Here is a 13082-nt window from a genome sequence, read left to right as displayed (position 1 = left end):
GGTCTGCGGGCTCCCGCGAGAACCCAACTGGCAAGGCGGGCTGGGGGTGGGCAGGGGGCGGTTGGTGCCAGGCAGGGCGGGGCAGGCCAGGTGAGGAATTGTGGCTGGGGCTAAGTGGCAGCGGGGAGGGTGGGGGAGGCTGCTGCGCAGCAGCGTGAGAGGGCCGACTTGGGCTCACTCGATGGCCCGGAGAGGAAGATGCCTTTGATGCCCAGGGGCAGAAGGAGTGGCCCCAGTCCCCAGGAGGCCTGCAGGTGCTGGTTTTGGGCAGGCCCTGGGCAAAGAGAAGCCAAGGAGGCGGCGGGGGGGGGGGGGGGGGGGGGAGGGGGGGCGGAGACTCAGCCTGCGTAGTGTGATGTCCAGCTGTACTGTGACATGTGTTGTGGTTCCTGTGTGTGTGACAGGTTTGGGCAGGAAACACTTTGGCTCTGTGGTAAAGAAAGGCCTTGAACTCTCATTGAGAAGCATGGAGCCGATATGATTGGTAAGAAGCCATAATCAGATACTAAGACATGGTATGGTCCTCGCTGGCCTGGGCTGGGGAGGTTTCGAGGCCAAGAACTCCGGTCTCACTCAAGGACCAATGAAGGTTGAGGGGCCTAGCAGGAAACAGAGCATTAATTCATCAGTTAATTCAGCAGCTAGTTTTGAACACCTCCTGTGTGCCAGGCCCTGCTCTCGAAGTTGGGAATATACATGGACAAGATAGGCAGGGCCCCTGCTTTGATGGAGTTATAGTCCAGGGGGGAAGATAGCTAGTCAAGGCTGCGTCCTGGGTTTTTGCCTCGCCTTCTCTTTTGCCTTGCTGTTTAATGAGATGGGGAAAAATGTAGGTGGGGTGTAGGTTTCATTTTTGGAAGGGGTGGAACCAAGAATTAATGTTTTGAATATGTTAGGTTTGAGATGCCTACTAGGTTTTCCCCCAACATGCGACATACAAACAACATAGTTGGAAAGAATTTTCCACTGAGCTCTGTATACCCGCCACCTAGGTCCCACCACTAACATTTAACCACACTTGTGTTTATTTTTTTCTTTCTCACATATTGATTTATCTCTCCATCCCTCTCTCCATCTGTCACCTTGTCACCTTGTAGATTTATTTTGTTTTATTATGGTGAAATATACATGACAAATCTAGTAGATTTTTAAGTTGAGATGTCAGAGAGGCCATTGGAAATTTGTATCTGAAGTCCTGTGCGATGTCAGGGCTTTGGAATCACTACCACATAGATGGTATATAAACTAAGGGACTGGCTGAAACCACCTAGGTTGAGAGTGTACCCAGAAAAGAAAAAGGGAAGCCAAAAAAAGAAGGAAGTGGTGGTTAACTGTGGTGAATGCTACTGTGTAAGATGGATTTGGAATTAGGATTTTAATCATTTTAACAAGAATAACTTTTTGGACTAGAGGGGCCTTTAGGTCAAGTGGTTTTTGTTTTTGTTTTTTTTTTCCAAGATAGAAGAAACTAGAATATATTTATATGCCAGTAGGATTGAACTCCTAGAAAGGGAGAAATGATGCAGATGAGAGAGGGGAACATTGCAGGGGTAGGTCGTTGAATATCTGAGAGGGGAGGAGATCCAGAGCAGGTGGGTGGTTGGCTTTGAATTGATCAGGAGCACATATTCCAGTATCACTAGAGGGGAAGCCGAGACAACAGGTGCAGACGCAGGTAGGTGGTAGTGGCACCATCTGTCTGTAATGCAGTCATTGACTGAGAGGACAGTAGGGGAGAGGAGAAGAGGTGTTAGACTCTTGAGGAGACGCATGTGACATAGTCCTTCCGCAGAGTGGAGAAGTGAAGTGACCAGGGAAATGGGATTGGACTGTCAGGCAGTGTTGAATACCTGTTCGAGGTGTCTAGTAGAAATGAATTTAGAGTGAGATCGACCAGTGGGGTTGTGTGGTTTTCTCTGGAAATGTTAGCCCCTGGAACGGTGTTTTGAGGATTAAATGAAGCAACCTATGGAAAACATTTAATCAGTGGCAAGCACATGATGAATGTTACCTATTTTTGAGCTCTCGTTTTGTTTTTCTTTTGGTTTATGCAAATATAACCGGGGGAGGGGTGCTGACCTTTAGCAACTGACAGGGTCCTCTAGTCCACTGTTTGCAGCTATTTCGAAGCCTGTCTCCTAGTGTGTTGTATTTATATAGCCTGATAATAGGAGATGTTGGCTAAAAAAGGCTAAACTATAGCAAACGGGGGTGTCACTGGCAGACTCATTCAGTCTTGGCCTGGATGGGCTGGGGCTTTGTCACAGTAACAGTTACAAAGTTCTCGTGAAAGTCTGTTTTGCGTTTCCTATCAGGTCTGATATACTGGGACTTTACAGAATCTACAGATCTAAGATCACCAGAGAGGATTTTCAGTTTAGTAGGTTGTCATTTCCCCCCAACCACTTGGGCCGTATTATGGTACAAATAACAATAATCGCTGACATTGACAGCTCTTAAAAATGTCAAGTACCGTTCTAAGCACATCACATGCATTGTCTTGTTTAATCCTCACCCCAACTCACTGAGGCAGGTACTGTCATCTCTATTTTTCATGTGCAGAAATGGCACAGAGAGGTTAAGTCACTTACCCACAGTACACATAGTCTGATATCCAGTGTTTGCTGCGGACTAACTTAAATTTTTTTTTTTTTAATTTTTTTAAAGATTGTTTGGCCATCACTCATCTACTAGTTAAGGTAACAGACTGAAGCAAATTGCCTGGGTTCAAAAACTGCCACTTACTAGCTCTGTGTCTTTGGAACTCATTTAACTTCCGTGTGCATTTTTTTTTTTTAACTCATGAAATGGGAATAATAAAAGTACAGTATGCGCTCAATAGGGTTATTTTGAGGATTACATGAATTAATGTATTTAATAAGCTTAAGAATAATGCCTGGTTGTTTAAATGCTATTAACCATCTGTCTGGTAATGCAGCCAGGGTGATATGTGTACTGATTGACTCCCCTAAAATCATTCACTAAGGGTCCTGCTGCTGGGTTTAGTAGAGCTTGAAAATTACAGGGCACTCTGTTAATGCTCCTAATTAAGAGATCACCTTTCCTTAGATTTTATTATGTCTGAGGGAAGCAAATTTAAGTTTGCCTCTAGGTGCAGAAAACAACTTGGATTTCATTCAGACTCATCTGACCAGTGAGGTTAATGTCATTAGTCCTGGCATCACATACCACTTAAAGGGAAATGAGGCCTGGGCATTCCATTTTGCCATTCCCAAATCGGCAGCCTAATGGGATTTGGTTAGAAAGGCCAGCGGACTGCATAGCTGGTGCTGGGCACGGTGTGTGGTAAATGATGTGGGTCAGTAGTCTGCACATGAAAATGTTTTGAAAAGGTCTGTAGACTTTAGACTTGCTGTGATGTATTGCATCAGTTACTGATTAAAAGAAACTGGGAAGGCTTGGCATGGGCGGCCATGAAAGTTCTAAACATGCCAGGAAAGTTCTAAATGACCTTTGCTGGTACACAACAGGGAGAGTAAATTCATAGTATAAGGTAGTGGTTCCCTGCGGGTTTCTGTCAGAATCACCAGGGGGAAGTTTTATGATGCTTTGCAAAATGACAAGTTCCATGTCCATGGACTCGGAATCACTAAGTTATGGCAGGGTTCTGGAATCCATCTATTTTTTTGGAGAGCTCCACAAATGACTCGGATATGTAGTTAGCATGGGGTGTCATTAGTGCAAATAAGTATTTTTCAGCCCTGACTGTGTTTTAGAATTACAGATCAATTAGCCTTTTAAAGAATACTCATGCTCTGGACCTACCCCAAGGATTTTGATCTAATGGGCTTTCGCATGGTCTGGACATTTGGTATGGGTTATTTTTAAAAAAGCTTAAGTTGATTCTAACCTGCATCCAGGTTTGAGAATCGCTGGTATAAATAATAAGTTAGATTTCCCTTCAAAGTTTAGTTACTCATAGATTTAAAATGGACATAGCTTCAGGTGGCATCTTATCATCAGAACACTGAGAAAGTTAGCATTTCTAAACTTCTCCAATGCAAATGTTCACTTCAATAATCAGGTAACAATGGAAGATATGAATTGATGATTGAATTAGCATTTGTCATACCAAGCAATGAAGATTTCATCAAGCTTGCCCTGGAGAGGCACATTAACATTTACTTAGAGCTTTATATAGAATCTCAGTCTTTGGGAGGTATATATTGTTCCCATTTTATAGATGAGATTTTTGGGGCAGAGGGAGGTTATGTCACTTGCCCAAGATTTTCACCCAAGTAGGTACAGCTCCAAAGCCTAGGTTCCATTTCCTCAGTAGTTTTTAATCTTGACTGCACACTAGGATCACCTGGAGAACTTTAATGATCAATACTTGGACCCCATTCTCTGATTTCATTCATTTGATGTGACCTGCAATCCGTATTTTGCAGAGCTCCCCAGATAATTCGAATGCGCACAGTCCTGGCGGTCTAAATTTACTTTCTTTTACATCAGGTTGCCCCTCTTTGGGCTGCTATGACTGGGTTCCTTGCTTTTGCACATTTACTTATCTTTGTGTCACTTCTTTCTGCTTCTTACTGCCTTTTAATACATATGTATTGAGTGCCCACTTTCTACCATTCATCTTGGTCTTGAGGTCACACCGTGGTGACAACACAGACCAGGTCACCAGCCTCATGGTACTTATACGGAGGGATTTAAACAGTACACATATGAGCAGATACACAAGGACTTGCATACGTAAGTAAATCTTAAGGTAATGAAAAGTGCCTTTAAGAAAACTAAAGCAAGGTAGTGAGTAAAGGGGTCCTGACAGCGGTGCATCAGAGTTCCAGTTGTTCCATTTTTGCCAGAACTGCTTTGTATTGTTCGTGTGATTGTATTTCATTTTAGCCATCCTGATAAGTGTGTAGTGGCATCTCATTGTTTCCTTTTGCATTTTCCTGTTGACAAATGGTGTTGAGCGTTTTTTTCCTATGTTTAATTTACCATCTGTAGTTTTTTCTTTGGTGAAGTGTCTATTCAAATATTTTGCTCATTAAAAAAAAAAAACTTGGGTTGTTTGTCTTCTTGAGTTTATAAGGGTCTTTACATGTTTGGAATACAAGTCCTTTTCCATATAGGTGTTTCTTCCAGTGTGTGGCTTATCCTTATATTTTCTTAATGTAATCTTTTGAAGAATGGGATTAAGAAAAATTTTTAAGAGTCTTCCAATTTTTTCTTTTGTGGTTTGTGCTCTTAGTGTCCTAATATATGCATTCTTTCACAGTTCTGGAAGCTAGAAGTCTGAAATCAAGTTATTAGCAGGGCCATGCTCTTACCGAAGTTTGTCAAACCATACCTTTAGTCTTGTTTCCAGAGCATGATATATTGGATAGGTTGAGAATATTCCAAATCATCAAATGCTGGTTCCATTTCGCCTAACAATTCCTTTCTCAATTTATCTCTTCCCTCTTGCATTTTGTTATATAGGCAGCAAGGAGAACCCATGGTCACATCTTCTACACTTTGCTTAGGAATATCCTCAGCTAAATATCCAAGTTCATTACAGTTGACCCTTGAATAACATGGGTTTGAACTGCATGGGTCCACTTATATGTGGATTTTTTTTGATAAATGTAGTACTATAAGTGTATTTTCTCTTAAGATATTTTAAATAACATCATCTTTTCTCTAGCTTACTTTAGGAATATAGTATATGAGACATACAGATGTGATATATCTGTACATATGATACATTCAGATGTGTCAATTGACTCTGTGTTATTGGTAAGGCTTCCAGTCAATAGTAGAGTATAAGTAGTTACATTTTTGGGGAGTCAAAAGTTATAGGTGTACTTTTTGCCATGGGGGGGGGTGCGGGGGTGGTCAGTGCCCCTCACCTCCACTTTGTTTAAGGCAACTGTAGTTACAAGTTCTACTTCGACCCAACAGTAGAACACATTTCAGGCAGTTTTTGCCACTTTGTAACAATGATTGCTTTTCTTCCAGTATCCAATAATATATTCATTATTTCCTTTGGAAAAAAATTTTAAAAAATGTTCATTTATTTTTGAGAGAGAGATAAACAGAGCACAATCAGGGGAGGGGCAGGGAGAGAGGGAGACACAGAATCTGAAACAGGCTCCAGGCTCCACACTGTCAGGACAGAGCCTGATGTGGGGTTTGATCTCACAAACCATGAGATCATGACCTGAGCTGAAATCAAGAGTTGGATGCTTATCGCCTAAGTCACCCAGGCGTCTCTCATTATTTCCTTCTAAGGCCTAGCCTGAAGAACCTTTAAAGTTTATGTTTCTAGCAACATTCTTTTCTTGGACAGTACATGTATTCTCGAAGACTGGAGATGCTTTTTACACCATTCCCCTCTTTTCTTTCTGACCCCTCGCCAGAGTCGCCTTTAATGTTCACATTTCTACCCACAGTCTTTTCAAGGCAGACTAGGCTTTTTCTATAATGTGCCTCAACACTCTTATGTCCTCTATCCATTACCTAATTACAAAGCCACTTCCACATTTTTTTTGGGTATCTATTATAGCAACACTGTACTTCATGGTACCGAAATATGTATTGGTTCTTAGGGTTGCCATAACAAAGTACCGCAGACTGGATGTCTGTAAGAAAACAGAAGTGTATTCTTTCACAGTTCTGGAGGCAAGATTCTGAGATTTTGTCAGCAAGGCCATGCTCTCTCTGAAGTTTCTACAGAAGGATCTTTCCTTGCTTCTTCCTAACTTTTGGTGGTTGCCAGCAATGCTTGCTGTCCTTGGCTTGTAGACACATCACTCCAGTTTTTGCCTCTCTTGTCATATGGATTTTTTCCTCTCTGTCCAGATTTTCCTTATCTTAAAAGGACATCAGTCATTGCATTAGGACCTCATCTTAATTACGTCTGCAAATAGCCTATTTCCAAAAAAGTTTATGTTCACAGATACTGGGGGTTAGGACTTCAGAATATCTTTTTAGGGAATACAGTTTGCCCACAACAATCACACAGGAGAAAATATGGGTGACCATGGTTTTGGCAATGAATTTTTAGATACTACACCAAAAGGAATCATCCATGGATCACCATGAAAGAAAAAAAAATGATAATTTAGTCTTTATTAAAATTAAAAACTTCTGTGAAAGGTACTGTTAAGAGAATAAAGGGGCGCCTGGGTGGCGCAGTCGGTTGGACGTCCGACTTCAGCCAGGTCACGATCTCGCGGTCCGTGGGTTCGAGCCCCGCGTCGGGCTCTGGGCTGATGGCTCAGAGCCTGGAGCCTGTTTCCGATTCTGTGTCTCCCTCTCTCTCTGCCCCTCCCCCGTTCATGCTCTGTCTCTCTCTGTCCCAAAAATAAATAAACGTTGAAAAAAAAAATTAAAAAAAAAAAGAGAATAAAGACAAGTCTCACACTTGGAGATGATTTTGCAAAATACATATATGATAAAAGACTTGTAATATAGTTGAAATCATATAAAAGTATGTGGCCTTTTCAGCCTGGCTTCTTTTCCTTAGCAACATTCACTTAAGGTGCCTACATATCTATTTATAGCTTGATAGCTCTTTTCTTTTTCTTTATTTTTTAAAAAAATTTAATATTTTTTTATTTTTGAGAGAAAGAGAGAGAACCAGAGCATGAGTGGGGGAAGGGCAGGGAGAGAGGGAGACACAGAATCTGAAGCAGGCTCCAGGCTCTGAGCTGTCAGCACAGAGCCCAACATGGGGCTTGAACTCGGGAATGGTGAGATCATGTCCTGAGCTGAAGTTGGACGCTTAACCTACTGAGCCACCCAGGTGCCCCCTCATTTCCTTTTATCACCAAATAATACTACATTGGGTGGATGTACTACAGTTTGTTTATCAATTCAACTAATGAAGGACATTTTGGGCATTTCCAGCTCCACCTCCCCCACCCCTGTTTTTGATGATTGTAAATAAAGCAGCTATCAACATTTGAACACAGGGTTTTGTGTGGATATACATTTAAAATCAATTGGGTCAATACCTAGGAGTACAGTTGCCAGATCATATGGAAATACTATGCTTAGCTTTGTAAGAATGTGCTAAATTGTCTTCCAGAGTGGCTGTACCATTTTGGCATTCCCAGCAATGTATCTCCATCCTTAACAGCATTTGGTTTGCTTAGTTTTTTTTTGGATTTTAGCCTAATAGGTATGTACTAACATCTCATTGTTGTAACTTGCAGATCTCTAATGACATATGATGTTGAACGGCTTTTCATATGCTTATTTTCCATTTGCATTTATTCTTTGGTGAGACATCAGTTTAGATCTTTTGCCCATTAAATATTTTTTTAATTGTTGAGCTATTTAGGATTTTTTTTTTTTTTTTTTTTACTTTTTAAATGTTTATTTATTTTTGTGAGAGAGAGAGACAGAGTGGAGGAGGAGGAGCAGAGAGAGACAGAGACACAGAGAGACAGAGTGGAGGAGGAGGAGCAGAGAGAGACAGAGACACAGAATCCAAAGCAGGCTCCAGGCTCCAGACTGTCAGCACAGAGCCCAAAGTGGGGCTCGAACTCACAAACTGCGAGATTGTGACCTGAGGCGAAGTCGGATGCTTCACTGACTGAGCCACCCAGGCACCCCAGTTTTTTTTTTTTAAAGTTACCCAGTTTGTGGTACTTTGTTATGATAGCCCTTGGGCACCAATACAGTTATCTTTTAGAAGTTTTATAATTTTGTGCTTTACATTTAGGCCTATAATCCATTTTGAATTAATTTTTTAAAAGTGTAAAGTCTAGTTTTTTGTGTTTTTTTTTTTTGGCATATGGATGTCCAGTTGTTTCAGTGCCGTTTGTCAGAAAGGATGTTCTTTCTCTATTGAATTGCATTTGCTCTTTTATCAAGGATCAGTTGACCAAGTTTGTGTGGGTCTGTGTCTGGTCTCTCTGTTGATCTATTTGTTTTTTTTCCGACTGTGTCATGCTGTATTGATTACTATATCTTTATAGTAAATCTTGAAATCCTGAAGTGTCAGTTCCTACTTCGTTCTTCAGTATTGTGTTGATTATTTTGAATCTTTTGCTTTCTCACATATACTTTATTTATTTTTTTAATATGGAATTTATTGTCAAATTGGTTTCCATACAACACCCAGTGCTCATCCCAAAAGGTGCCCTCCTCAATACCCATCACCCACCCTCCCCTCCCTCTCACCCCCCATCAACCCTCAGTTTGTTCTCAGTTTTTAAGAGTCTCTTATGCTTTGGCTCTCTCTCTCTCTAACCTCTTTTTTTTTTTTCTCCCCCTCCCCCCCACCCCATAGACTTCTGTTAAGTTTCTCAGGATCCACATAAGAGTGAAAACATATGGTATCTGTCTTTCTCTGTATGACTTATTTCACTTAGCATCACACTCTCCAGTTCCATGCACGTTGCTACAAAAGGCCATATTTCATTCTTTCTCATTGCCACGTAGTATTCCATTGTGTACATATACTTTAGCATGAGTTTATTGGTAACTACAAAACAACTTGCTGGGATTTTGACTGAGATTGCACTGACTATAAAACACATTTGGAAGAATTGAGATCTTAACAAATTTGAGTCTTTCTATCCATGAACATGTAATATTTCTTCATTTATTTAGACGTTTCCTTTCTTTCATTAGTTTTGTAGAGTTCTTCATGTACATCCAGTACATATTTTGTTAAATTTATGCCTATGTATCTCATTTTGGATGAAGCTAATGTAATGATGTATTTTTTATTTCCAATTTCATTGGTTCATTGCTGGTATATAGGAAAGGAATTGACATTTGTGTATTAACTTCAACCTTCAACCTTGCTATAATTCCTTATTAGTTCCAGGAGTTCTTTTGTTGTTGTTGATTCTTTGGTATTTTCTTCTTAGGCAATCATGTCATCTGAGATGAAAGGTAGTTTTATTTTTTCCTTACCAATCTGTGTATCTTTTGTTTCCCTTGTGTTATGCATTAGGTAGGACTTCTATAATTTGGTCTTGAATAGGAGTGGTGAGAGAGGATATCCTTGCCTTGTTCCCCATCTTAGAAGAAAGCATCTAGTTTATCATCATTAAGTTACCTGTAGATGTTTTTGTAGATGTTCTTTGTCAAGTTGAGGAAGTTCCCCTCTAATCCTGGTTTCCTGAGAGTTTTTTTTTTTTTTATCATGAATGTGTTTGGATTTTGTTAAGTGATTTTTCTATGTATATTGGCGTGATAATATAATTTTTCTTCTTTAGACTGTTTTGTTGCATTACGTCAGTTGGTTTTCACATGTTGAACCAACCTTGCATACTTGGAATAAGTTTTGCTGGTCATGGTGTATAATTATTTTTATATATTTTTGGATTCAGTTGCTGATAGTTTTGTTGATTTTTGTATCTGTGTTCATGAGTGATTTTGGCCTATAGTTTTTTTTTTTTTTTTCTTTTAATGTCTTCATCTGGTTTTGATGTTAGGGCAATGTTGGCTTTATAGAATGAGTTAGAAAGTGTTCTCTATGATTCTGTTTTATGGAAGAGATTGGAGGTAATTGGTATATTTTTATTGATTGAATTTCTTTTATAGACATAGGCTCATTCAGATGATCAACTTTTTCTTTTGTGAATATTGGTAGTTTATGTTTTATAAGGAATTGATCTCTTGAATCTGAGTTATCAAATATGAGGGCATGATAATATTCCTCTCTTATCCTTTTAATGTCCGTAGAATCAGTAGTGATAATCCTTTTTTATTTCTGATATTAGTACTTGGTATTGGCTCACTTTTTTCCGTGGTTATCCTGGTTATAGGTTTATCTATTTTATTTATCTTTACAAAGAACCAGCTTTTGGTTTTATTGATTTTCTCTATTGATTTGCTGTTATCAACTTCATTTATTTCTGCTCTAATTTTTATTCTTTCTTTGCTTGTTTTAGGTTTACATTGCCCCTTTTTCTATAATGTCTTGAGATAGAAGCTTAGTTATTGATTTTATCTTTCTTTGTTAAATATATGTATTTAGTACTTTAAATTTATTCCTAAGCATTGCTTTTGCTGTATCTCACAAATTTTGATAAGTTGTATTTCAATTTTCATTTAGTTCAAAATATTTTAAAATTTCTCTTGAGACTTCTTTGACTTCTGTGTTATCTAATCACATGTTGTTTAATCCCCAGCTATTGTTCTGTTACTTATTTCTAGTTTAATTTCACAGTGTTCTGAGAGCATATTTTGTATGATTTATACTCTTTCCAATTTGTCTTAAAGTGTGTTTTGTGGCTTGAGATGTGACCTGTCTTTGTGAATGTTCCATGTAAGCTTGATAAGAGTGCTTATTCTGCTATTGTTGAAGGAAGTATTTGATAAATGTCAGTTAGATACAGTTGATTGCTTGTGTTGATCAGCTCAACTGTATCCTTACTGATTTCCTGCTTGCTGAATCTGTCCACTACTGATAGAAAGGTGCTGATTTCTATAACTAAAATAGTGGATTTGTTTATTTCTCTTTGTAGTTTTATTACTTTTTGCCTCACACATTTTGACACTTTGTTAGATGTGTACCTGTTAAGGATTGTTATATCCTCTTGGAGAATGGACGATTTATCATTATGTAGTGCCACCCCTTGTCTCTGGTAATTTTCCTTGTTCTGGAGTCTGCTTTGCCTGAGATTAATATAGATACTCTAGCTTCCTTTTGATTAGTGTTAGCATGCTATATCTATTTCTTTCCCTATCTAAAAAATCTATCTTTGTCTTTATATTTAAAGTGGGGTTCTGAGAGACAAGTTACATTGGAGGCTTTTAAAAAGTCTACTCTGACATGTGAATGTATTTATTAGACTATTCATATTTAAAGTGATAATAATATAGTGGGGTTAATATCTACTGTATTTGTAACTGTTTTCTACTTGTACTTGTTCTTTGTTTCTTTATCTTCCTCTATTTTTCTGCCTTCCTTGATTTTAATTGATCATTTTGTGGTCAGTCACTTATGTAAATCATTTTCTGTCCTCTTAATTAAAAAATTAATTTTTTTAGTGGTTACCTTAGTGTTTGCAGTATACATTTATAATAAATGTAAGTCTACATTCAAATAACATTATGTTGTTTCATGGGTACTCCCCATTTTGCCTTACATATTTATCTTATTACACAGTAGTCCCAATTTTTCCCTCCTATCCCTTATGACATTGCTGTCATTCATTTCATTTATCCATATGCTATAATCACCCAGTACATTGTTGCCAATATTACTTGAAAAATTATTAGATCAATTAGGAATAGGAAAAACAAGAGATTCTACTTGACCTTCATTTATTCTTTCTGTGATGTTCTTAGTTTCTGGCCTTTTCCTTTCTTTGAAGAACTTTGTTAAAATTTCTTATGTGGAGGTCTGGGAAAAATCCCCTAGTTTTTGTTTGTTTGAGCAAGTCTTTATTTCTCCTTCACATTGGAAGGATAATTTCACTGTATGCAGAATTCTAAATTGGGTTTTTTTTTTTTCCTTTCATCATTTAAAGTACTCTATGGTCTTCTTGTTTGTGTGGTTTCTTACAAGAAATCAGATGTAAATCTTGTCTTTGTTCCTCTATAGGTATTGTATTTACCCCCTTTCTCACTTCTTTCAAGATTTTCTCTTTGTCTTTGGTTTTCTTCAGTTTGAATATAATATGCTTTGGATATTTATCCTCCTTGGTGTTTTCTGAGCATCTTGGTTCTGTGGTTTCATGTCTGTCATTAATTTGAGGAAAGTCTTGATTATTTTTACTTCAGGTATTTCTGTTCCTTCCTTCCCCACCTTCTTCCCTCCCTCCCTTCCTTTATGCTCCTTCTGGCATTCCCATTATACATATGTTACACTTTTAAAAATTGTCCAGTAGTTCTTATATATTTTGTTCTATCCCCCACACCCCTTCTTTTTTCTCTTTCTTTTTAGTTTGGGAGGTTTCTGTTGATGTGTCTTCAAGCTTGCTGATTCTTTCTGCAGCCATGCCCAATCTACTGATGAGTTCATCACAAGCATTCTTTGTTTATGTTACAGTGTTTTTTACTTTGAACATTTCCTATTTATTTATTTGTTTTTACAGTTTGCCATCTGTTTGTGTCCATGACCCATATATTCTTACACATTATTACTTCTTTTTCCT

At 38.5% G+C, this 13082-nt stretch overlaps 1 protein-coding gene across 3 annotated transcripts in view; it reads left to right on the top strand.

Moving 5' to 3' along the window:
* The first annotated feature begins 43 nt into the window (after positions 1–43).
* The window catches only part of PTPN20 (protein tyrosine phosphatase non-receptor type 20), a 111542-nt gene continuing 98503 nt past the window's right edge, over positions 44–13082 (top strand). The window contains exon 1 of one of the 3 annotated variants that reach the window (XM_045437955.1): positions 44–90. The gene's annotated coding sequence lies outside the window, so the exon portion shown is untranslated. Of the gene's footprint in view, positions 91–167; positions 255–395; positions 485–13082 lie in introns of those variants that run through there. The other 2 variants (XM_045437958.1, XM_045437956.1) reach the window with 2 other exon arrangements.

Source organism: Leopardus geoffroyi, chromosome D2 (genome assembly GCF_018350155.1).
Source record: "Leopardus geoffroyi isolate Oge1 chromosome D2, O.geoffroyi_Oge1_pat1.0, whole genome shotgun sequence".
NCBI classification, from domain to species: Eukaryota; Metazoa; Chordata; class Mammalia; order Carnivora; family Felidae; genus Leopardus; species Leopardus geoffroyi.
This window is presented reverse-complemented; position numbering and strand designations above follow the sequence as displayed.